General features: G+C 42.4%; 2 protein-coding genes across 4 annotated transcripts in view; both read left to right on the plus strand.

Moving 5' to 3' along the window:
* LOC132380003 (inward rectifier potassium channel 16-like) overlaps positions 1-24,090 on the plus strand; it is a 181,932-nt gene that overhangs the window by 7,005 nt on the left and 150,837 nt on the right. The gene's annotated exons all lie outside the window — the stretch shown is intronic.
* The window catches only part of LOC132380002 (inward rectifier potassium channel 2), a 285,153-nt gene that overhangs the window by 6,994 nt on the left and 254,069 nt on the right, over positions 1-24,090 (plus strand). The window lies entirely within an intron of this gene.

Consider the following 24,090-nt stretch of genomic DNA (forward strand, 5'->3'; position numbering starts at 1 on the left):
CAGTGGGAAGAAATATGCATTTTATAGAGAATAGGTGAGTATTTAATTCACAGTAAAATATACATTGAGTGGCCACTTTATTAGGTATCTCCTGTACCTAATCAAGTGGTCACTGAGCATATGTTAAAAGTCTTCTACAGCTGTAGCCCATCTATTTTACAGTTCAATGTATTGTGTATTCAAAGATTCTCTTCTGTTGCAACGTGTGGTTACTTGAGTTACTGTTGCCTAACTGTCAGCTTGAACCAGTCTGGCCATTCTCCTCTGACTGTTCTCATTAACGAGGTGATTTCACCCACAGAACTACCGCTCACTGGATGTTTTTTCTTATTCTTCACACTGTTCTCCATAAACTCTGGGGGTGTTAGCGCGTGAAAATCCCGGGAGGTCAGCAGTTTCTGAAATAAGCAACAACCGCCTGCCCATCAGGCATGAACAATCATATCATTGTCCAGGTCACATTTCCTTCCCATTCTGATCTTTGGTCTGAACAACTACTGAACCTCTTGACCATGTCTGCATGCTTTGATGACTTGAGTTGTTGCCACATGATTAGCTGCTTAGATATTTGTGCTAATGAGCAGGTGTACAGTGGCCACAAAGTGTAGGTACCTATTGAAGTTCAGACATTTATAATTATTTGTAGCATTAGACATGAATATGGTTTAGCATTTGGAAGTTGTTGACCAGAATATTTGTGCTGGTATTGTTTACTTTCTTAAATTTCTATTGGAAAGTGAATTGTTAGCTCTAAGACTGTGTTTTTTTGGGTTATACTCTGATTCTGGAGAACAGATGTCTTGAAAACTCACTGCAAAGTATCTTGAAAGAATATTCTTTATAATCAAATGACTTTTATTATTTAGACTACTTCCGGCTGTTTCTGACCCATACAGCGCACATTTTCCCTAACAAACACTTTCGTAATAGATCACCGGCAAACGGAAAGTAAGAAACTGCGCACGACACTGGCGTAATGTACACGTTGCGTGTTAATTGCATATTTTTGGAAAGAGCTCATATTTCACAGTGAAATAAGTAGCTGGAATATCATGGCCCATTTCCTGAAGTAAATATCCATTTACAATAAATCATCACAACTTTCTCAAGCAAGTGGTCATGACTCCAATGCAGTGGTATTCAGGGTTCAGACTAGTTGTAACATTAATTCTTCCAAACCCAAATAAGCAAATCTAATCCCATGACAAAGTGGCTATATGCAACTCGTGACATTAAAAATAACTCTCAGAAGGGCAGACATTAAAAGAACAGCAACTGTGAGTTGTGTAAAATATTAACCACTAAACATCTAGTTTTACATGAGTGGTGCTGGTAGTATTTAGCGAGTCTTGTTTTAAATATGTAATGAGCCCATCTTTCTTTTCCATATGACCTATTAAAATAACTTAGTAAAATTGGCACTAAGTTAAACCAGTAAGCATTACTGAGAGAGTTATAATATGAGCGTACTATATGTAATTATAATGCTAATGAATTTAATGAACAAAGGCTTGATCCAGTATAGTAAATCATTCCAGGAATAAATCTGTGACCTGGTTGATTGCATGTATTAAATGTCAGTAATTTTCCATACTTATGCTGCAGTATCACATAAAAGAATATTCTCCAGATGATTCTTCTGTTAAATGTACATATCACATTGTGATTATTTTGCCCCTTGATATTTTCCAATTTTTTTCTCTTCTTTCTTAACTACTTCTACTCCATGACAAACTCTCAAGTCTGGTGCTAAGTGGAAAGAATTCACAGATTGCTATTCGTTCTGTGCCAGACTCGCTGTGCGATGTTTGTGTTTGACTGTGGCATGTTTTCGATTAACTGTCTGTGCTGGATGTGTGTCAGACTGCACATGCTGCCAGTGCACCACACTGCCTAGGCTAAGTGTATATTGGACTGCCTGTTCAGCTCTGTATCTGACTGTGTGTGGTATCGCACAGTGACTATCTGTGTCTGACATTTCCGTACTTGCTTATCTGACAGTCAGTGATGCATTCTTGCTATGAGATGGAGAATGACAAAAAGGAGAAAGAATTGAGTCAAGGGTGGAAGAAATAGATTTTGTGAAACATGGTTAGACTCAAAACAACCTGGCCTTAAAGGTGTTGTGTCACCTGGCCACCCATTCTTGAACAGTTCCTGTGTTCTCTGCACCCCTACTTTTCCAGTTCTGACATCAGATTTAGACTGATATTTATTAATCATGTGTACATTGGAACATAGAGTGAAATGCCTCATTTGCGTTAACAACCAGCACACTCTGGTATGTGCTAGGAGAAGCCCACAAGCTTCGCCACATATTCCAGCGCCAAACTAGGATGCACACAATGTTCAGCAGAGCAACACAACACAACACAGCAACAAGAAAACAAAACGAAACAAAAATATGACAAAAACAGCAAAGCAAACCCGTTTTCCACCCTCACACAGGCTTCCAACCCTAGGACAGGCCACTTTTGGGCCCCACTCCTTGGCCCTGGTCTCTTTGATTTGCAGACATTGGACTTCAAGCTTTGGACTTCAGCCAAGACTTACTGATCACAGGTTTCACCTCTGGGGCTAGATTCCAGGACTCACTGATCATGGATCTTGCTTTTGGGCCTTGATTTCTGACTCACATGGACCTCTGACCCCGGTGACCTGAGCCCTTATGACTCCTTTGGGCCTGTTCATTAGGTCTTCAGGCTTCTACCTCTGGTCTGACTGTGCTCTGAACTTTGACCTTGCACTTTACCCTCCCAATTTTAACCCCAGGACTTGCAGATCTCAGCTTTGACCTTTGGGCCTTGACTTCTGGACTCTCACGGGCTTCCAACCCCATGGTGGTGGGGGAGGCGTGGAAAGGGGTGTCACTGACCCTCATGAATCTGTTCATACCCGGGACTTGTCACCCAGATGGACCTCCAAGCTGGGACCAGAACTCGTTGACCTGTGAATTGCTGATCTCCTCAGTGCTTGCTGACCCAACTTCCAGAGTCACTGATGTTCAATTTTGTAGCACACCAACTGGCCAAACTCTTCTTTAGCAACCCTGACCTCAAACTCCCCCTCATCCCTGTTCCTAAACCCTAAGCTGACCCCTATCTCCCCATGCTGTCCTCAAAATCATCATGACGATCCTGACAAAACAACTCTGAGCCATAACGTCAATGGACAAAGCAGCCATCTTGAACGGAAGGTCATTAACCTGAGACATTAACCCTGCAACTCTCTCTCCAAATACTGCCTGACTTGTTGAGTGTTTCTTGTTCGTTACATTTTTATTTTAGATTTCCATACAAATTCCCTTATTCAACTTTCAAGATTATACCCTACATCCTTCTATGATTCCATTTGGTATAACTAAGTCTTGATTGGACGCCAAAAGACTAACACCAACAGAATTCTACTGCCACCTTCTCCATTTGCTTGGTCAAGTGATCTTCAGTTCTCCTGTGGCCAGAAAATTCCTCCTCTTGTAAAATTTCATCAGCGTTCATAACTGACACTTTGCTGAGTGGAATTAGCTTCTTCTGCACGGCAATGTTAAGCTCACAGCTTGGGTTTAACTGGCTATCCGACTCGAAGTAAACTGGACAAGGAATAAAGGATGAACATGTATTTCAAGTCTCGGTGGCATTATGTGCCAGTGAATGTATTAATAATTTACAACTCGGCTGACTGAGGCTCGGTGAACACAACGTAAGTGATTAAGCTTGCACAAATCCACACTGCAGACCACCATATAGAGGGCGCTAGAGTGCATGTCTCAGTGTACCATAATAGTGCTCTGACCGCTTCTAGACAAGGCCCGCCATTGCCAGAACATGCCTTCTGGGGGCAGAAAATGCCCACTTGAGGGAGGGGAACAGGGGTAGACCAAGTAGTGTGAAAGAGCATGGCATTACTGTGGAGTATATGTGTCAGGGTTGGATCTGCTGCTACCAATGGCCCATCATGTCCCATGGATGCCCGTTTTGACTATTGAGATAACATGTAAACATTGAGAATGCTCTTAGTGTGAATACAGGATCCTGTGGCAGGATTGTTGAACTATGGTTCCAATACTGGAACCTGGCTTTCCCACTTTGGTTTTGTGACTGATGTCTACCAATCATGATTATAATTTTACTGTGTAGACCCCAATCAGATCAGTATAGGCCAGTGATGTCAGGGGAAGTAAATCTCTGTTCTAGTCCTCTACCTCAGCAGCACAGCAGTGGAAGCTGCAAGCAGTTTCAAACTCCTGGAAGTGCACATCTTGCAGAAACCCTCATGCACCCAGAACACATTCTACACAGTCAGGAAAGTTTGCTAACATCTCTTCTTTCTAAGGAAGATGAAGAAAGCTGGACTATGCCCATCTACACTCACACCCTTCCACAGAGCATCCTCACCTGGAAACTGCGCTGCAGCGGACAGGAAGACTTTGCAACGGGTTATCAAAACTGCCAATGCATCTCTGGTACCAGCCTACCCACCATCAAGCACATATATACAGCAAGGGGCTCGAAAAGAGCCTGAGAAGTCATGAAGGATGTCACCCACCCTGCTGATGGACTGTTTGTCCCACTACGTGAGGGAAGAGGCTGTGTAGCATCCATGCCAGGAACACCAAACTCAAAAGGAGTTACTTTCCCCGAGCAGTAGGGCTGATCAACACCTGCACCCACTAACCCACCCCTCCGCATCACTCACTACCACTACTTTATCATTTCCCATCTGAGTCACCTCTGTACAGACTCCTGTGCCTGGCATCACTTTATGGACATGCAATTGAACAGTTAATAAAAGCCATCTTATTTACTTACGTTTATCCTGATTTTTAATTATCGTGTTCTTTATCTTATTGTGTGTTTTGTGTTGCATCAAATCCGGAGTAACAATTATGTTATTCTCCTTTACACTTGCGTACTGGAAATGACATTAAACAATCTTGATTCTTGTCCACTGTTCTTTGTATAGTAACCTATATCAATTGGAATTGGAATTGATCTGTTATAGTCGTGTCTGCTGAGAGGTACAGTGAGAGACTAGCTTACCTTTCATAATACCAGGTCATTGAAGCATTACAAGGGAAAACAATAAACAGAGTGAAGAATATAGCGTTACACTTTCAGATACAACGAAGTGCAGGGCCAGTAGACTAAAAGGTGCAAGGGCTGTGATGGGGAAGATTGTGAGATTAAGAATTCACTCTTAATGTGCAAGAGGTCCACTCAACAATCGTATAAGAGTGGGTTGGAATCTGTTCCCGAGCCTGGTGTACATGTTTTCAAGTTTTAGTATTTTCTGCCAGATAGAAGGGGAGGAGGAGAGAGCATGTCTGGAATGAGAGAGGTCTTTGGTTATGCGGGCTGCTCCTCCAAGGCAGCAGGAAGTGTTGACAGAATCCATGGAGGTGGTTTTCTGTGATGGACTGGGTTGTGTGCTCAACTCTCTGCAATTTCTTGCACTCCTGGTAAGAGCTGTTACCGTATCCAAGCTGAGATGCTTCTGAATCGGACTTTTTTCCTATGATGCATCAATAAAAATCGGAGAATGTCAACAGGAGCACGTTGAATTTCCTTAGACTTCCTCTCCTGTGGTCCCTTTCCAAATGTTTCTTAAACCTTACCTCTTAAAGAGTCCATGGGTACCTTCGTTTGCTTTGATCCTGCACTGTGCTATTACATTTCCTTCAAAGTGAATTAATATTGAATTCAGATACACCGGATGGTGAAAATAAGAAATAAATCAAGAAAAAATGCTGGAAAATCTTGGGTTGGTGTGTTGAAGTGAGTGCTAATTGCCCTTCAGCTCCTGATCCTATAGGTTTCTTTACAACGGCTAGAACGGAAAGGGCCATGGTTTATCACCTTAATCAAGAGGTGACAGATTTTTACAGGATATCAAAATAAACTTTACTCATAATAAAAAATATTTACAGAAGTAAACCATGCAATGCTTTTTCATTCTTCCATTCATAGTCAATGCTTTAAGTAGTGTTCTATTACATTCCTATACACAAAAGCACTGTTGCCACGCATCTGGCCGTCTTGGTTGGTTCACTACGATAATAATTGAAGGGCTTCTTCGCTCAGCCTGTCCCCTCCCTCTCCAGTAACAGTAGAACCCTGCACTGTGGTCCTTCCCCACCAAGCCATTGCGGTGGCTGCACCGGGTGTCAGTGCATCCTTCCAAATGTGCACCTGCAGCCTTTCATGTGCCAGTCGGCGACATTCCTCCACGGACATCTCGATGTGCTGCCAGACTGAAGGGCAGGAGGTGACAGGTCTGATACCTCAGCTCCCCCCCAATCTTCTGCACTGAGGTAGAAACCTGTAAGAAACTGTCAGTGAAGTTAGAACTCACAGCTTTTTAAACTCGGGCCAGTCTCAAAGTCCCAACCATGGACCTGACCACAAATAGAATCACCTTGCAATTATTGCATTCGTTAATGCAATCACCTCTGGTTTCTCCCACCAAAGGTCCAATTTAATGTCAGAGAAATGTGTACAATATACATCCTGAAATGTTCTTTCTTCATAAACATCCACAAAAACAGAGAAGTGCCCCAAAGAATGGACAATAGTTAAACGTTAGAACCCCAAAGTACCTCCCCCAGCTCCCCTCCCTCCTGCGTGTAAGCGGCAACAAGCAACAATCCCCTCCCTCCCCCCGCCGGCAAAAAAAAGCAATCATTGGCACCACCACCAGGAACTCAAACGTGGGCAAAGCAATAGCAAGGACATAGACTTGCAGTTGCCCCAAAGGCTTCACATTTCACCCGGCATTCGACGTACCGCCAATTCTCTCTCTCCCTAATAAGGGAGAAAGAGGTGTCTCCATCAGGGAGACATAGCAAACAACTCACTGGTTTATGAAGTTATAAGTCCACTACGTCGCTTCAATTGAGCTCTGTGCCTGAAGATCGCAAAGATCCCGGTCTTTGGGCCCACAGCGGTAGATTTTCTGACTCCCCTGACGACACGGGGTCTCCTGCCATGACACTGACAATCCATCCGCCCACCTCCAGACCCCTGAGATCTAAGGCTTCTGAATTCAAGCTGGACTCACAGGCCGAACCCTTGGCACTCCGAGCAACCGCCAGTCCTCGAAACCCTGAGAAAGGGTCCCATTCCTGCAAAGAACCAGTCAGCGTGTAACTCCAGGTCAGGGTCTTCAAAAGAACGCTGAAAGGGAAAAATAAAGATGTTAAAGATAGAAATAGAACTGTTTGCGAAGATGCAAGCAAAGGAGATCATGTTTAGCAAGAGCAACAGATACACAGGAATACTAATACGCATAGATTCTCTTCAAAGTCACGTCTCATTCTAAATTTGAAATATATTCTATCATTGTCACTGGGTCTGAATCCTGGGATTCCTTGTCCAACAGCACACCGGAGGTATCTTCACCAGAATAATTGAGAAGTGTTCAAGTGACCATCTCACTTCGACCTGAATCAAGAGCAATTAAGGATGGTCAATAAATCTTGGCGTTGATCGCAATGTCGAAGTCCCCTTAAAGAAGATGAGAAAATTATATGTAGTTTTATTTGTTTGTTGAGAAAGGTTATCACCTGCACTTCTGTGGCATAAATATGTCAACAAAGGCTGTCGCAAATTTGCACAGATGTACCGTGGAGAGCAGTCTAACTGGTTGTATCACCATCTGGGATGGAGAGGCCATTGCGCGGGGTTGGGAAAAGCTGTAGAAAGTTGTGAATTCAGTCAGCTCCGTCATGGGCACTCGCTTCCCCAGCATCCAGGACATCTTCAACAGCCGACAATTATCATTAGGGAACTTCACCATCCTGGACATGCCCCCTTCTGATTGTTACCATCAAGGAGGAGGTACAGGAGCCTGAAAACACACACTCAACATTTTAGGCACAGCTTCTTCCCCTCTCCCATCATATTTCTGAATGAACAATAAATCCATCTACAATAACTCACTCTCCTTTCTGTTCTCTCTTTGCACAACTTATTTAATATAATTTTTGAAAAAAACATTTTTATTGTAATTTTGTAATTATTTTTATTATCTTGTATAGCATTGTACTGATACCACAAAACAACTAATTTCACGACATTTGCCAACAATATTAAATCTGATTCTGATTTTAAATATTACTTGCATATTTTCTTCCCTTGCCTAAATATTATCCCGGTCTTGCGGCATGCTTCATTTTCTGAAGAGCTGTAGAGCAAGTTGATCATTTGGGAATAGTTCACTTCCATTTTCCCATTCCCTCACTTGACCTAACGATAAAAGGGCAGCACAGTAGCATAGTGGTTAGCACAATGGCTTGCAATACCAGCGACCCAGGTTCAATTCTCGCAGCTGCCTGGAAGGAGTTTGTACATTCTGCTGGTGATGTGCCTGGTTTCCTCCCGGCGCTCTGGTTTCCTCCCACAGTCCAAAGCCATACTGGTTGATAAGTTAACTGGTCATTCTAAATTATCCTGTCATTGGGCTGGAGGATTGAATTGGGGTATTGCTGGGCGGCTTGGCTCATAGGCTCAGAAGAGTCTATTCCACGGTGTATCTCAATAAATAAATAAAAAGGAAAGTAATTGATTAAGCACCTTAAGATGTTTGGGCCTAATCCACCGTCTTGAAGAGCTGCAGTGATGCCTTGGGTTTAGGATGACTGAAGTTCAATGGTTACAGCCATCTTCAAATGGAGTATTCTTGATGAAATTCAACTTGAACAAAGGTGAGCAGGTAAGAAGTGAGGAAGCACTGCTTCATAACATTGAGAACAATTTCCATCGGTTTTCTGATGACTGTGACTGGAGTGCTCCTTAAGTGAATAGGATTGGTCCTCCTTTTTGGTGAACCAAGTATGTGTGGACAATATTCCAGGTTGCTGAGTGGATGACAATGTTGTCACTTTCTTGGAACAGCTTGACGAGGGGATAGCCTCTTTCTTGAGTGTAAGCATTCAGTGCTTTGATGGTGTGTCTGTAGGTGCACATCCGCAGGGAAAGGGAAACCTGAGTGTGTTTCTGTTAATGTGACCGGGAACTTCGAAGATATCTCGGAAATCTTCTACCCCACCCACCCCCCTGCCCCTTCTCTCTTTTTCCATTCCACAGGCTGGCTACCCCCTTAACCCTTCTCTTCACCTCAACTGCCCCTCCTCTTTCCCTTTCTCCACAGTCCACTCTCCTCTCATATCAGATTCCTTCCTCTTTAGCCCTTTAGCTTTCCAGCAATCACCTCCCAGCTTCCCACTTCATTCCACACTCACCCGCCCACCCACCTTCCCCTTCATCTGGCTTCACCTATCACCTATCAGCTCGTACACCTCCCCTCCCCCTACCTTCTCATTCTGGCTTCTTCCCACTTCCTTTCCAGTCCTGATGAAGGGTCACAGCCTGAAATTTCGAATCCTTATTCCTCTCCATTGACGCTGCCTGACCTGCTGAGCTCCTCCCACATTTTATGTGGGTGAGTTGAGAAACCTTTGTGTTTCCTTTGAGATTCCATTGGTTGCTTAACTTAGGTATTGGGTCCACTTTATTTCACAAACTTTATGCTGTCATGCGTTATGTCCTACAGAGGGCATTAATGCACAATTTTTGTTTCAGTTTATGTCATCAATCTTCAAATTGTGGTCGCAGCAGTTTTTCTTGTGCCAAATATTCCTGCTGCTAATTATCATTTCTGCAAGTCTCGTTTTACAAGTTGGAAAGGTGGTGGATTTCCAGTCTTGATCTGTGACTATGCTCTGCAAGCACTCTATCTGTATCTTTTCTGCTTTCCTTGAGGGAGATTCCTAATCGATTGAATAGCCCATTGTTTTGTAGTTTAGTTCCAATGACGGCTGGTGACCATGGATCCTTTTTACTCCTTACAACGCGTGACAAAATTCTAAGTTTTACCCACTGCATTCTGACTTTGATCATCTTCCCAGAGTGCTTACTGGTGTCAGAAGTTTCTTGGGTCGACGCCCTGCAATGATTTCCTCACCTGCTCAGCTTTGTTCAAGTTGGGTTTCATCAGCTCTCAGTAATTCCTTGGTCCAGACAGACAGACAGACATACTTTATTGATCCCGAGGGAAATTGGGTTTCGTTACAGCCGCACCAACCAAGAACAGTATAGAAATATAGCAATATAAAACCATAAATAATTAAATAATTATAAGTTAATCATGCCAAGTGGAATTAAGTCCAAGACCAGCCTATTGGCTCAGGGAGTCTGACACTCCGAGGGAGGGGTTGTAAAGTTTGATGGCCACAGGCAGGAATGACTTCCTATGACGCTCAGTGTTGCATCTCGGTGGAATGAGTCCCTGGCTGAATGTACTCCTGTGCCTAACCAGTACATTATGGAGTGGATGGGAGTCTTTGTCCAAGATGGCATGCAACTTGGATAGCATCCTCTTTTCAGACACCACCGTCAGAGAGTCCAGTTCCACCCCCACAACATCACTGGCCTTACGAATGAGTTTGTTGATTCTGTTGGTGTCCGCTACCCTCAGCCTGCTGCCCCAGCACACAACATCACTGGCCTTACGAATGAGTTTGTTGATTCTGTTGGTGTCTGCTACCCTCAGCCTGCTGCCCCAGCACACAACATCACTGGCCTTACGAATGAGTTTGTTGATTCTGTTGGTGTCTGCTACCCTCAGCCTGCTGCCCCAGCACACAACATCACTGGCCTTACGAATGAGTTTGTTGATTCTGTTGGTGTCTGCTACCCTCAGCCTGCTGCCCCAGCACACAACAGTAAATATGATAGCACTGGCCACCACAGTCATCAGTTGGGGAATACTTTCATGTAAGTACATAACCCAACAAGTGTAACAGCCAAGGACTCCGATTCAAGTTCGTCACTGATGTGCTTGGAAAGTCATTGCCGTCCCTTCCACAAACACTATAAAAATTCACAACCAAACCTTTGAAATGGTTGGCTTTATATTTTCAGCCATTTTTAATCCGGTGACATTTTTCTTGCTGTTGGGATCTTGAAATTATCTGGTTCAAGCTCACCTTTTAACAAAAGGGAAGTACAGCCTCTGGCTAGCTTTCTACTCCGGATGGTTGTACAAATTTAAGATAAAATAAGATAAGATAAAACTTTATCTCGAAGGAAATTATTGTTGCAAGTTTGCTCAGTCAGAAATATATACTTTAAAATGCAAAATGTAAGCATTGAGGTACAAAAAAAAAATACAAAATGTGCATTATAAAGTAACTGTGCAAAATACAGATATGCAATGAGACCATATACCCATATACTTAAGGAGGAGGAGTTGTAGAGTCTTGCAGCCACAGGGAGAAAGGATCCCCTGAGATGTTCAGTGGTGCACCTCGGTGGAATCAGTCTGTTACTAAAGGTGCTCCTCTGTTTGTCCAGTGTGACATGGAGCAGGTGAGAGGGATCGTCCATAATGCTCCCTGTCTTCTGCAGCACCCTCCTCAGGAAATCCAGTTCCACCCCCCAGAACAGAACCAGCCTGGCTGATGAGCTTATCAGTCTTTTTGGCGTCACAATTTTTCAAACTACAGGGTGAGCTTGTTCCACAATAAATTCCATCCAGTCATTCGGGCTGGTCGTTCTGCTTTCCCAGTCATGTACACTATGGGTAAACATATCTGCCAAGGGAGATCTGTTAATCCTTTCTGGAATGAGATCCGCAGTGATATCAATCCAGAGTTATGATTTGCAGGATAGAAGCTGCTTATTGCGTGCCCAGTGTAGGCAGAAGAAGGAGGGAGAGTGGGGAAGGAGTCAAAGGAAGATGAGGGGGTGGAGACGGAAGAGATTCGGAAAGACGGCAGAGGAAAACAAGGTTGAGGCAAAGAGCCGCGGAATCACAAGGATAGGGATGAAGATGATGCATAATGAAGAGATACAAAGGAGGTGGACACTAAAAATGCCAGTGTGAAACATCATTTGTAAACCTGTGGAACGCAGGAGTTTCCTCCGGTGTCTTCCTGCAGTCCAAAGGTGTATTCGGTAGGTTGATTGATCATTGTAAATTGTCCAGCGATTAGGCTAGGGTTAATTGGGTTTGTTAGGTGGTTACTGGGCTGGCATGGCTTGAAGGCCGGAAGGGCCTACTCTGCAGTTTATCGCTAAATAAATAAGTAAACCAACTAACTATTTTAGTTTAATTCAGCCTTGCTTATATGATATATTATTTCTAATGATTTATTTCACTCCAAAAATAAATATACAGCATATTTGAAATTGTATTGTCAACGATAAGTTAGCTTGCATTTGATTTATTTTCCAGCATTGTCCCTCTAATCTGGAAACTGCGTTTCATAAAAGAACTTGCCCAACAAATGTTTGCCTTATTTAATTAAAGTACACTAGGTAATTCACCCATGTTGTGCGAGTATAGACCATTTGATGGCCTCAAATGCTTTCTCATGACGAACTTTCTAAGCAACCTTTTGCTCTGACTTTTTCCCCCCCCAGTGTTTGGGAGCTATGGCAACATGCAGGTTTATGACAGTCCCTTTGAGGTACCTCATTAACACTTCAAATCATCCTACCTAGTCCCATGACTGCTGACTAATGTTCAGCCAAAAATGTTGCGTTGAAATAAATATTATAGATTGGAAAAACAAAATTCTTGGGTAATGTCAGTGAAGCTCAAAATATTATAAACATCAAGCTAAATATCTCTTTAAATATTCAATGTGTTTTTTTAATTTGGGTAACTCTCCTGATGTAACTTTAGAAGGTTTATTACTTTAAAGGGTGTAGATAATTGCAGCTTATTATCGTCATTCCTGTTCTGTCCCACATGTGGAACAGACACCGGTGATTCAAAAGCAGAAATTGCTGGAAACCTTCAGTAGGTCAGACAACATTTCTGGAAAGTTGAATTAGAAGGTTAATAAATTATCGGCACATTAGGAGGCACAAGAGACGGCAGCTGCTGGAATCTGGAGCAAAAGAAAACCAAGTGCTGGAGAAACTCAGCAGGCCAAGCGGCAAGGAGTGAAAAAAATTGTCGACGTATCGGGTCAGCAGCTTGTTCGCCTGTGTAATATATTGTAAACTGTGTGGCTGTGGGTTGCCCTCAGCAGACCACTCAACACAAGTAGAATAAGAAAAAAAAACTACGTCAGCATGACAAGCAGAAAGTGTCTGGGAGCTTTCATCAGAAATGAAAAAGATACAAGTACAAGTTGGTTTTAAGTAGGCATTAAATTTGAGGAAGCGCAGATAAAACAAAAGGATTATGTCTGAGAAAATCCAAATAGCTTAATGAGAGTACATACTATCCCATTCAGTTCCCTTGTCCATAAATGATGAGGCTGTGGTTATTTCTGCTGTCATCATGTTGGCTCAGATTTCTAATATTCTAACCATGTTGTTCTAGTCCACCGTACATGCCCCACCATTTACAATGCATTACGCAGTCAAAGAAGCTTAATGTGCTGGTAACTCTTCCATTAAGTTATTATTAATCAACTGATGTATATTTTGTAATGACTGCTATCAATGAAGGGCAAGGAACAGGTAGGTTTGCTTCAAAGTGACATGTCTCAGGAGGAAAATAGGATCTGACTGCACAAACTGATCCCAGATCCCTGCAGATCCCAGGATATCCACAACCTTCTCATGTGGCTGTACTGGTTAATCAGTCAACTGGCTTTCTTCGTGGTATCTGGGTATCAGGACTCACTACTGTGTTTGGAATCTTTCTCTCAGTTTCTAATCCAAAGCTGTAGAAGGAAGGATCAACTGTAGTAGAAGTGAGGGGGTCCTACTCTGATAAGTTCAGATGTTTCCAGTGGTGTCACAGGCCATTTTTCTTGCCTTGTGTTAACCTTGTGGTGAACTACATATACCTGTCTGGACACGCCCCTGCTGACTGTTCCTGTGGCTCCTCCCACAGACCCCTGTATAAAGGCGATCAAGGCCTGAGCCGGGCCTCTCAGTCTCCAGGATGTAGTATGGTGGTCACTCACTGCTTGTTCCTTCTTCCAGTCAATAAAAGCCGATATCTCGCCTTACGTCTCAGAGCGAGTTATTGATGGTGCATCACCCGCCCTTTTGAGCGACTGAGTGTTGACTTTAAGGGCCCCCTTCCCTCCACCGACCGCAATGTCTATTTTCTCAATATTATCGACGAGTAATCGCGGTTCCCCTTTGCCATTCCCTGCCCCGACACCACTACCACGTCCGTCATAAAAGCCCTGCGCCAGCTCTTCACTCTGTTCAGATATCCCTACTATATCCACAGTGATAGAGGGTCCTCCTTTATGAGTGACGAGCTGCGCCAGTACCTGCTAGCTAGGGGCATTACTACTAGTCGGACCACGAGTTATAATCCCCGAGGAAATGGACGGATGGAGAGGGAGAATGCCAGTGTGGAAGGCCACACTTTTAGCCCTTAAGTCAAAAGGGTTGCCGGTCTCTCGATGGCAGGAGGTCCTCCCCGAGGCACTCCACTCTATCCGCTCCCTGTTATGTACATCCACCAATGCCACCCCTCACGAACGCCTATTCTCTTTTCCCAGGAAGTCTGTCACTGGGACCACCCTACCAGTTTGGTTGACGTCCCCAGGGCCAGTGCTGCTCCGGAGACATGTAAGGAGTACTAAATACTCCCCGCTGGTCGAGAGGGTTCACCTTCTACATGCGAACCCCCAGTATGCCTACGTGGTCTTACCTGATGGGTGGGGGGACACGGTCTCCGTCCGCGACCTGGCGCCCGCAGGTGCAGCAGACCACTACCCTGAACACTCCACGGTAACTATGAACCCTGTACCTGAGGTGGCGCCGCGCACACCAGGCCCTACACAGACTCCTCACGACACTCATATACCGGGCGTTTCGTACGCATATATACCAGGCGCCTCGCACATGCGTGAGGGATCACTGACGCCTAGTGGGCTGACACCTCCAGTTAGGCCGGAACCAGCACAACCTGTGTCTCCTGTGCAATCACCACCACCGTCTCCGGTGCAATCACCACCGGCACCTGTGCAATCACAGCCGGTGCTACGTAGATCGCTGCGACAGATTCGACCACCTGATAGACTTAACCTGTAAGAGACTTCGCCACATGGCGACTCTTTTAAAACAAAGGGGGGTGGGGGTGAATGTGGTGAACTACATATACCTGTCTGGACATGCCCCCTGCTGACTGTTCCTGTGGCTCCTCCCACAGACCCTGGTATAAAGGCGATCAAGGCCTGAGTCCGGCCTCTCAGTCTCCAGGATGTAGTATGGTGGTCACTCACTGCTTGTTCCTTCTTCCAGTCAATAAAAGCCGATATCTCGCCTTACGTCTCAGAGTGAATTATTTATGGTGCATCAAACCTGTGCTTCTGCAATCTGTGTTTAATTAACTTAAGTGTTACTGTTTACAGAATCAGAATATGGTTGTAGTGAAGAAGGAGGTCACTTGGACCAAATATTCTGTGGTGGGTCAGTGCAAAAGTAGTCCCATGGGATCCATTTCCCACTTCTTTCCTACGCAATGGTAAATTCCTTCCTTTCAAGTATTTAAATAGTCATAATGCACAAAATGCTGGAGCAACGCTTACAATGTTGACTGCTTATGCATTTCCATGGACACTGTCTGATCTGCTGAGTTTCTCTGGCATTTAATGTGTTTTGCTTGGTTTGGTTTTCCAGCATCTGCAGAATTTCTTGAGTTTAAGTATTTACCTAATTCCTTTTTGAATGCTGCAGTAGAAAATTTCAGCTTTTGCTCCCTTCCTTTCCAGTCCTGATGAAGGTGTGTTTACAGACATTTTTAATCTCTCCCTCTCCCAGTGTAGAGTGCCCTCCTGCTTCAAAACACCCACCATTGTCCCTGTAGCTAAAAAGACCAAGGTAATATATCTGAACGACTGGTGTCCTGTCGCACTCACCTCGATAATAAGCAAATGCCCAATTCAGACGGAGATGGACGCTAAGATTTTTACTCCTCGTGTATGTGAGAGATGTAAGAAATTATGTCAATTCAATTCTTATTTAAGGAGAACAAAAGCATCTTTTCCAATTCCATGTAACCAACCCTGGACCATTCCGGTAAAGAGATCATTCTGTATTTGCAAATTTACTACATGACAGACATCTGCCTGATCCAAATTGTTTTTTGACTTTGGTTTAACCATAATATTGTGGCTGGCATCAATCAGTGGGACCCAAGGGAAAGTTTCAGTCAACTGAAAGGTCCCATCAAATAGGATACTCCCAAATTGGCCCAAAAACAATTATTCTTCGTATTTTCCTGGGAGTGGACCCTGTGTTCCCAGAGTGAGAGCACGTGAGGGGAAAGGAAAATATCAAGCAGAGACATTTCTTTGAATTTCATTTTCCCAAGAGGCTTAAGCTAAATTAATGGCCAAAACTGAGGTTGTGTATCATGGGATGCGTGCTTTCCTTCCACGCTGCATGCAATAATTGTGATGTACCACATTTAAACACGTGACACGATTGACATGCTTTCTTCAATGGGTCAAGCCAGACTTCTTTGAAAAATACCTTCATCATCCACAGAGATTGAGTTTTTTGTTTAATTATTTTCTTTCGAATTTACTTATTCTAAGGACATACAATCTAGGGAGGTATATTATCAGGCTCTTTGGCAGAAAAATAAAGGTGGACTATTTTCTAAATGGAGAGCAAATTCAGAAACCAGAGTTGCAAAGGGACTTAAGAATCCTTGTGGAAGATTCCCTAAAGTTTAACCTGCAGGTTGAGTTGGTGCTGAAGAAGGCAATTTCAGTGTTAGCATTCATTTTGAAAGGACTAGAATATAAAAGCAAGGATTAAATGCTGAGGCTATATAAGGCAATGGTCAGATGACGCTCTCAGTATTGTAAGCTGTTTTGGGCCCTTTATCTGAGAAGGGATGTGCTGGTGTTGGAGAGGAAGTTAACATGAATGATCCCAAGAATGAAGGACTTCATTTATGAGGAGCATTTGATGGCTCTGGGCCTGCACTTGCTGGAGTTTGGAAGAATGAGGGGAGCTCTCATTGAAATCTATTGAATATTGAAAAGCCTAGATCAGGGGTCAGCAACCTTTACCACTGAAAGAGCCACTTGGACCCGTTTCCCACAGAAAAGAAAACACTGGGAGCCGCAAAACCCGTTTGACATTTAAAATGAAATAACACTGCATACAACGTTTTGTTTTGCCTTTATGCTATGTATAAACAAACTATAATGTGTTGCATTTATGAAATTGATGAGCTCCTGCAGAGAAAACGAAATTACATTTCTGCATGCAACAAAAACATTTTGAACTCCGAAAATAAGATGTTGGGTTGAAGGTTACTTTTAAGTAAAATACTCAACGTCTATTTGAGTCCTTCTTGTGTTTATGAAAAACGCTAAACTTAAATTTGCCGCCAGCAGCAAACCAAAAATAACGTCAGCCAGCTGTCAACCTGAAAAATAAAAGGACTATTTCACTGAACAATGAAAACATATGAATATACGTAAAATAATAGGCAATTAAAATATTTATCATACTTGGTCAGGTTGACTCACACCTGACAATGCAGTCGTATTCGGTAGGGATGGATCGATGCTTAGGGGAGTGACCGGGAAGGATAATGTGTTTTTTTCCTCTCTGAACTCACAGAAGCGTTTCCCAAATGATGTTTGCATTGCGATGATTGCAGAATGTAAATACTCCGAATTTATCATGTCGTAACCTTGTTTGAACTCTCTCAAATTGGGGAAGTGAGACAATGTGCCTTTCTGTAAATCTCTGGCAAGCACTGTCAACTTGCGCTCGAATGCCAAAACATCCTCCAACATGTGTAGGGCTGTAAGTCCTTACCCCTGAAGAGCTGTTTTCAGTGTGTTCAGGTGCGCTGTCATGTCTACCATGAAGTGTAGCTTTTCCAGCCACTCTGGCTGTTCCAGCTCAGGAAAGGTGAGCCCTTTGCTGCCCAGGAAAGTTTTCACTTCTTCCAGACACGCGACAAAGCATTTCAGCACCTCCCCTCTGGACAGCCAGCGATAAAAACACGTTGTAGCGGTGTGCTCACGCAGTCAGTAAACTGCAGTCGAATAACTTTATTCGAACTAAACAGCCTTGCTTTTAAGCCTCCCTCAACCCAGCCCCCATGGACGCAGATGCTGCAAAAGACGCGTACTCACAAACCCCCGTAGGCTATCTCCCTTAGCCGGAATGCTGGCTAATTGTGAGCCGTTTCGGATGTGCCAGGAAATGTGTCGCCACACTTAGATTGTACAAGATCACCATAATCTTCAAATTTAGAATTACATTTCAAAAGCTAACAAAGTAACATAAAATACATTTTAATTAAATACTGACCAATTATTTCCCAAAGCCACAGGGAGCCGCAGCACAGAGGTGAAAGAGCCACAAATGGCTCGGGAGCCGTGGGTTGCCGACCCCCGGCCTAGATAGAGTGGACTAGAGGGCACAGTCTCAAAATAAAAGATAACCCTTTGGAACAGAGGTGAGGAGGAATTTCTTTAGCCAGAGCATTGTAAATCTGTGGAATTTATTGCCACTGACAGCTGTGGAGGACAACTCATTGGGTATATTTAAAATGGAAGTTCTTCATTAGGAAGAGCAACAAAGGTTACGTAGAGAAGGCAGGAAAATGGGGGTTGAGAGGGTTAATAAATTATCCATGATGGAGCAGTCTTGATGTGTCGAATGGTCTAATTCTCTTCCTATGTTTACAATCTTATGGATATGAATCATTTTCTTTTAAATATTCTTGTTCCAAAATTCAAAACATAAATCATTTATATTTCCGATTATTGCAACAGAGAAACTGTACGATCCAAAGCATAAAGTCCTGACTCCAGCCAACATAGCTCTCCGGGTGAACTAGTGAAGGTCTCTCTTCAGGTCAGAGAATCTGAAATAAAATGAAAACATGTTGGAAACACTCAGCAGGTCAAGCAGCATCTGTGGAGAGGGAAACTGAGTTAATCTCTCAGATCACAGATTCTTCACCTGATCTGGGAAAACGAGAGAAGAAGTTGCTGAGGGGGCTGGTGAGAGATAGATAGGACAAAGGGACCTTCTTCCATGGGATGAGGCAAGTTGATCCCAATATTTATGAAGTTAACTGGCAAAATAATGAATGCAGTAAGAAAGCAAGAAAACAAAGGGACATGTTGCTGTGAAGTACACTTTAAGTCACATACATATTAATTTATTGCCATATACATCAGGGTGTAATGAACTTAGTTGCTCACGTGAAGCTCAGAGTAAAGCAGTATATGTGGTAATAATACTACAACTATAATAAAAAAAACACAGATTGTAGTGCAATCTGAAGTAGTGAAAAATGCTGAAGTGACAATAAAATGATTCATATTGGAGTTAAAATGATCTTTTTTTTAAGTTAGGGATACAGTATAGTAACAGGCCCTTTCAGCCCAACAAACCCAGGATACCCAACTACACCCATTGACCAATTAATCTGCTAATCAGTCGGATTTTGGAATGTGGGAAGAAATTGGAGCAGCTAGAGGAACCTCATGCAGTCTCAGGAAGAATGTGTAAGTTCCTTATAGACAGCAGTGGGAATTGAACCCAGGATGCTGGCATTGTAACAGCATTATGCTACTCTTTATGCATAATGGTATTACGCCCCCAAAATTTAAGAATCTGGGTAACGTGGCAGCAACTGCAGGATGGGAATGTGAAAGTGGTGATTGGTTCAGGAATCTGATAGTCAGGGCTACTGGTAAAACCTAAAACTGCAACAATACTAGAAATGTCTACCAGAACCGACTGCCTGTGTGGAGAGGAGAACTTCGACCTCAGCTACAAATGCAGAGAGAGCAATTTAATTGGTACTGTTGACCTCAACATTGAGTCTGCAAGCTGCTCGATTCCACAAGCTCACATGGTTTTACGTTGGAACAATGTAGGAGGAAGAATGGAAGTGAATGGAAAATTAAATTGACAATCATTTGGAAGTTCAGGGTTACTGTTGAGAACTATATGAAGATGCTTTGTAAAGTGGTCACCTAATCTGCACTTGCTCAGAAATCCACCTCTCAAGCGCCTTCTTGAGAATTTTCTGCGGCATTTAATCAAAAAGCTATCTATCATCTTCCTGGTTAATAGCATCCAAATGCAGGTATGATATGTTGTATCCATTTAACAACAGCAACCGTTTCCATAGTACATCTGATGCAAGAACAACCACAATGTACTTCACAGAGGTGTCATTAAAACAAACATTTTTTCACTGGACCTCATGGAATGTAAGGATTAACAAACAAAAACCTGGTTAAAGAGATAGAAAGAAGGGAAAAAAGGAGATGGGAAACAAAGAGTCAAACTATTTAAATCTAAAATTAGAAATGTAACATTAACTAGCATGCACTCTGATTAGGGACAGAATGCAATTGGTTTATAACGTCATCAGTGCCAGGGTCAATATTTCACTTGTTTTCACTCCTGGGGCTTCATTGTTTGTAGAAAAGGCAATGATGGCAGAAAGTATAAGAATAATTCCACTCCTCTGCCCCTCCGCAAACTCAGATCTTTGCCCTTTAACACAGCCTTGAGCTCTGATGACTGAGATCTGACCCTGAGTCCAATTTCACCTCCCTCTAGTTGCAACCATTGTTTGCTCACTCAACCTCCACCATCTCCAGATCCTCACTGTGAAATATACCTTTTTGTACAGGGTGAGAGCAGGTGCCTAAAGGTTCTTGCTGCCAAAGTTCAAACTTCCCCATGCGAACCTTATGCACCTGAAGATGTTTTAACTAATGCTTACATTCACTCTCCTAGCTCCAAGTTTCACCTGCTGGAAAAGTACTGTATTCTTGAGAATTCTGTTGTTGAGGATTTACTCCCAAAACAAATTCCTTGTAGGGAATCCCTTGTGTGGGCAGTATTTAGTTCTTGGTGCAAGTCAACAAATTTCATGACATATGCCCATGATATTGAACCTGGTTCCGACTCTGAGATATCTTCCATCTAGAATCAAGTGCAAAAATGGGAGCTGTGTGACTCACGGTAAGACCAGGCCTAGCTGAATGCACAGACCTTCACTTGTGCAACATTCACAGAAGGGTGCCAGTCTTTAAAGACCCAACCTGTCAGCATCAATATACATCATCGATCCCAAAGAGACATACATTACAGAAACATACCCTTCGGCCCAGTGAGTTCAAGGCAATCATCAAGTATCCATTTATACCAATCCCACATTAATCCCATTTATTCTTCCTACACTCCCCAACTTCCAACACTTATCTATACACAGGGATGAACTTACAATAAAGATACGTAAGATTTAAAAAGATTAAAAAAACTGCCCATAAAATATCTAAGAATACTGATCACCCCTCTTCATTTTATTGCAGGCATTCACAGTAGAACAAAGAAAGACAGTAAAATGAATGTAAAAACTATATACAAAGATTGACAAGCAACCAAGGTGCAAAAGAAGACCAATTACAAATAAAATAATAATAATATTACCATTACGTTATTACAACCTATTATTGCAGATAGGATAATCCATAATAACTGTAATATTATAGGATAAACAAACAAGAACAACTTATTTAATAGATAGAGCCATTCCAAACACACATAACTTACTGAAATCAAGAAGTGAAAAACACCAGGAATATGCTGAATTAAAAGAAGAAATTGAAAGACTATGGAACATATAACCATATAACAATCACAGCACGGAAACAGGCCATCTCGGCCCTCCTAGTCCGTGCCGAACTCTTAATCTCACCTAGTCCCACCTACCCTCACTCAGCCCATAACCCTCCACTCCTTTCCTGTCCATATACCTATCCAATTTTACCTTAAATGACACAACTGAACTGGCCTCTACTACTTCTACAGGAAGCTGATCAGGATATACATTGTCCCGATAGTAATATCTACCTCTGGTATCATCCTAAAAAGCAATTAGGCCGATACAACATCATTTATGTAAATCCTCAAAAAGCCACAACACTAAACACCAGCAGGATAATCCAAATGTTCCCAGCAATTGAGAAATGAGTGTGCTTAGCTACATCATACCTCAGGTTTCACCAGTTTGAGCTGTGAAAAAATAGAATTATAATAATTATCATCAACATAATAGAGGGGCTCCTTGTGGCAATTCAGGACCAAGCGGTTTATCAAAAATACACCTTTAAAAGAGCAACAAATTCAAGATGATAAATGTAGAAAATGCCAAGAGAAACCAGAAACAATCCAACACATCACAAGACCCTGCAGCAGTTTAACACAATCTGGTTCCTTACACAGGCACAATCAAGTGGCAAATATCACTCACCAAAACCTTGCTTTAAAATACAAACTCATGAAAGACACCATACTTTACTGAAAATACAAGCCTGATCTAGTTTTTAGAGTCAGAGTTTGTAACTGCAAATTATATGAAGACCAATCCATGATTACAGATGGGATAATCTATAATAACCGTCCGGATAGAATATTACAGGGTAAACAAGCAAGAACAATTTATTTAATAGATACCGTCATTCCAAGCACACACGACATACAGAGATCAGTAAGTGAAAAACACCAGAAATATGCTGAATTAAAAGAGGAAATTGAAAGACTATGGAACATGATCAGGGTGTACACTGTCCCAATAGTAATATCTACAACTGGTATCATCCCAAAGTCACTATACAATAGCATTAAACAATTAGGGCTACACAACAATATTTATGTAAATCTTCAGAAAGCCACCACACTAAACACCACTCAAATAGTACCTCAGAACTTACCAGTATGAGCTGAGAAAATAATAAATAAATATAAGGTGGGTGGTTATATGGGAGGCAGGGTTTAAGGGTGAGCACAATATTATGGGCCAAAGGGCCTGTACTGCGCGGTACTGCTCTATGTTCTATATTCCGAATAGATAGATCAGTAGATAGATAAACAAATATGAGAAATAAATATTTTAAAGTAAAGAACTTGGTGCAGTTTGTCTATGGAGTGTATAGTTGTGGATTAATTAAACTTCTCAAACAGTGGAGTGTGTGTGACAGGCAAATACTGTTAATGGGTGGAAAGCTGGTATTTTTGGAAGTTATTTCTCCCAAATGATCCTAACGAAACAGAAGTCTTGGAAGTACTGCTACCCAAACCATTCAGGCTGTGACATTTGCTAACTTCACAATGGAGACATACAGCACGCTAACAAACCAATTCACCCATGGTGTTCAACATGTCTGTCTAAGCTTGTCCCATTTTCCCAGGTTTGGCTCACATTCTTTTAAACTTTTCCTATCCCAACACCTGCCCAAATGTCTTCAAATTTTGATCTACTACCTGCTCCACACACTCCGTTCATGCCCATACCACCCTCACTGTGAAGAACTTACCCTTCAGATCACATTTAAATCTTTCCCCTCTCAGATCAGACCTATACCCTCTTGTTATATGATACCCTTTCCCATCCTTTCATGATTTAATAGATCTCTGTAACGTCTGCAAGAATAGTCTCTGAATTGAAGGCCCGAGCCTCTACATAAGGAGGCAGTAAATAGGAATGAATTTCCTGTTACAAAATGCTCTTCATGGACTAATATGCCACACATCCAATTAATTATTTTCTAACCACAGCCACTGCCCTTTCATAGACAAACATTGTTGTCTACTTATATATCAGAAGATCTGATGAACACCAATGAGATAGGTAGCCAGCTCATCTGCTTTTGATGGTAAGGGCAACAGAGGAGGTGGTTTGAATATCCGGAGTACATATAATGAGGATGTTGGAAATTTGTGATGGCCAAGCAAAGGTTTTCTCTTCCTTTCTTGCTAATTTAAAGTCATTTTGCTCACGCCGACCACATGAACAACATTTCATGATGATAATACAGGCATTAGATGTTTGAGTTCTATGAGCACTTATTTAAAAAGTAGAGAAATCTGAATGTTTAAAAAAATACACAATCCTTTTTGGCAACTCTTTGCTTTTAATTCTGCATTTAATTCTGATGCAGAAAGCCCTCTGTCTGAAGTTCCATTATTTTCCCAGTCCTCTTTTCTCGGTAGCCTAGCTACTAATGCACCAGGTCAAATCAGCTTTAGAAAATAAGCAACTACTGAGGGTGAAGTTTTCTAATATATGCTGGTATAAAATTCTGACTACCTCCTTTTCAGA

This window comes from Hypanus sabinus, chromosome 23, assembly GCF_030144855.1.
Source record: "Hypanus sabinus isolate sHypSab1 chromosome 23, sHypSab1.hap1, whole genome shotgun sequence".
Classification (NCBI taxonomy): Eukaryota; Metazoa; Chordata; class Chondrichthyes; order Myliobatiformes; family Dasyatidae; genus Hypanus; species Hypanus sabinus.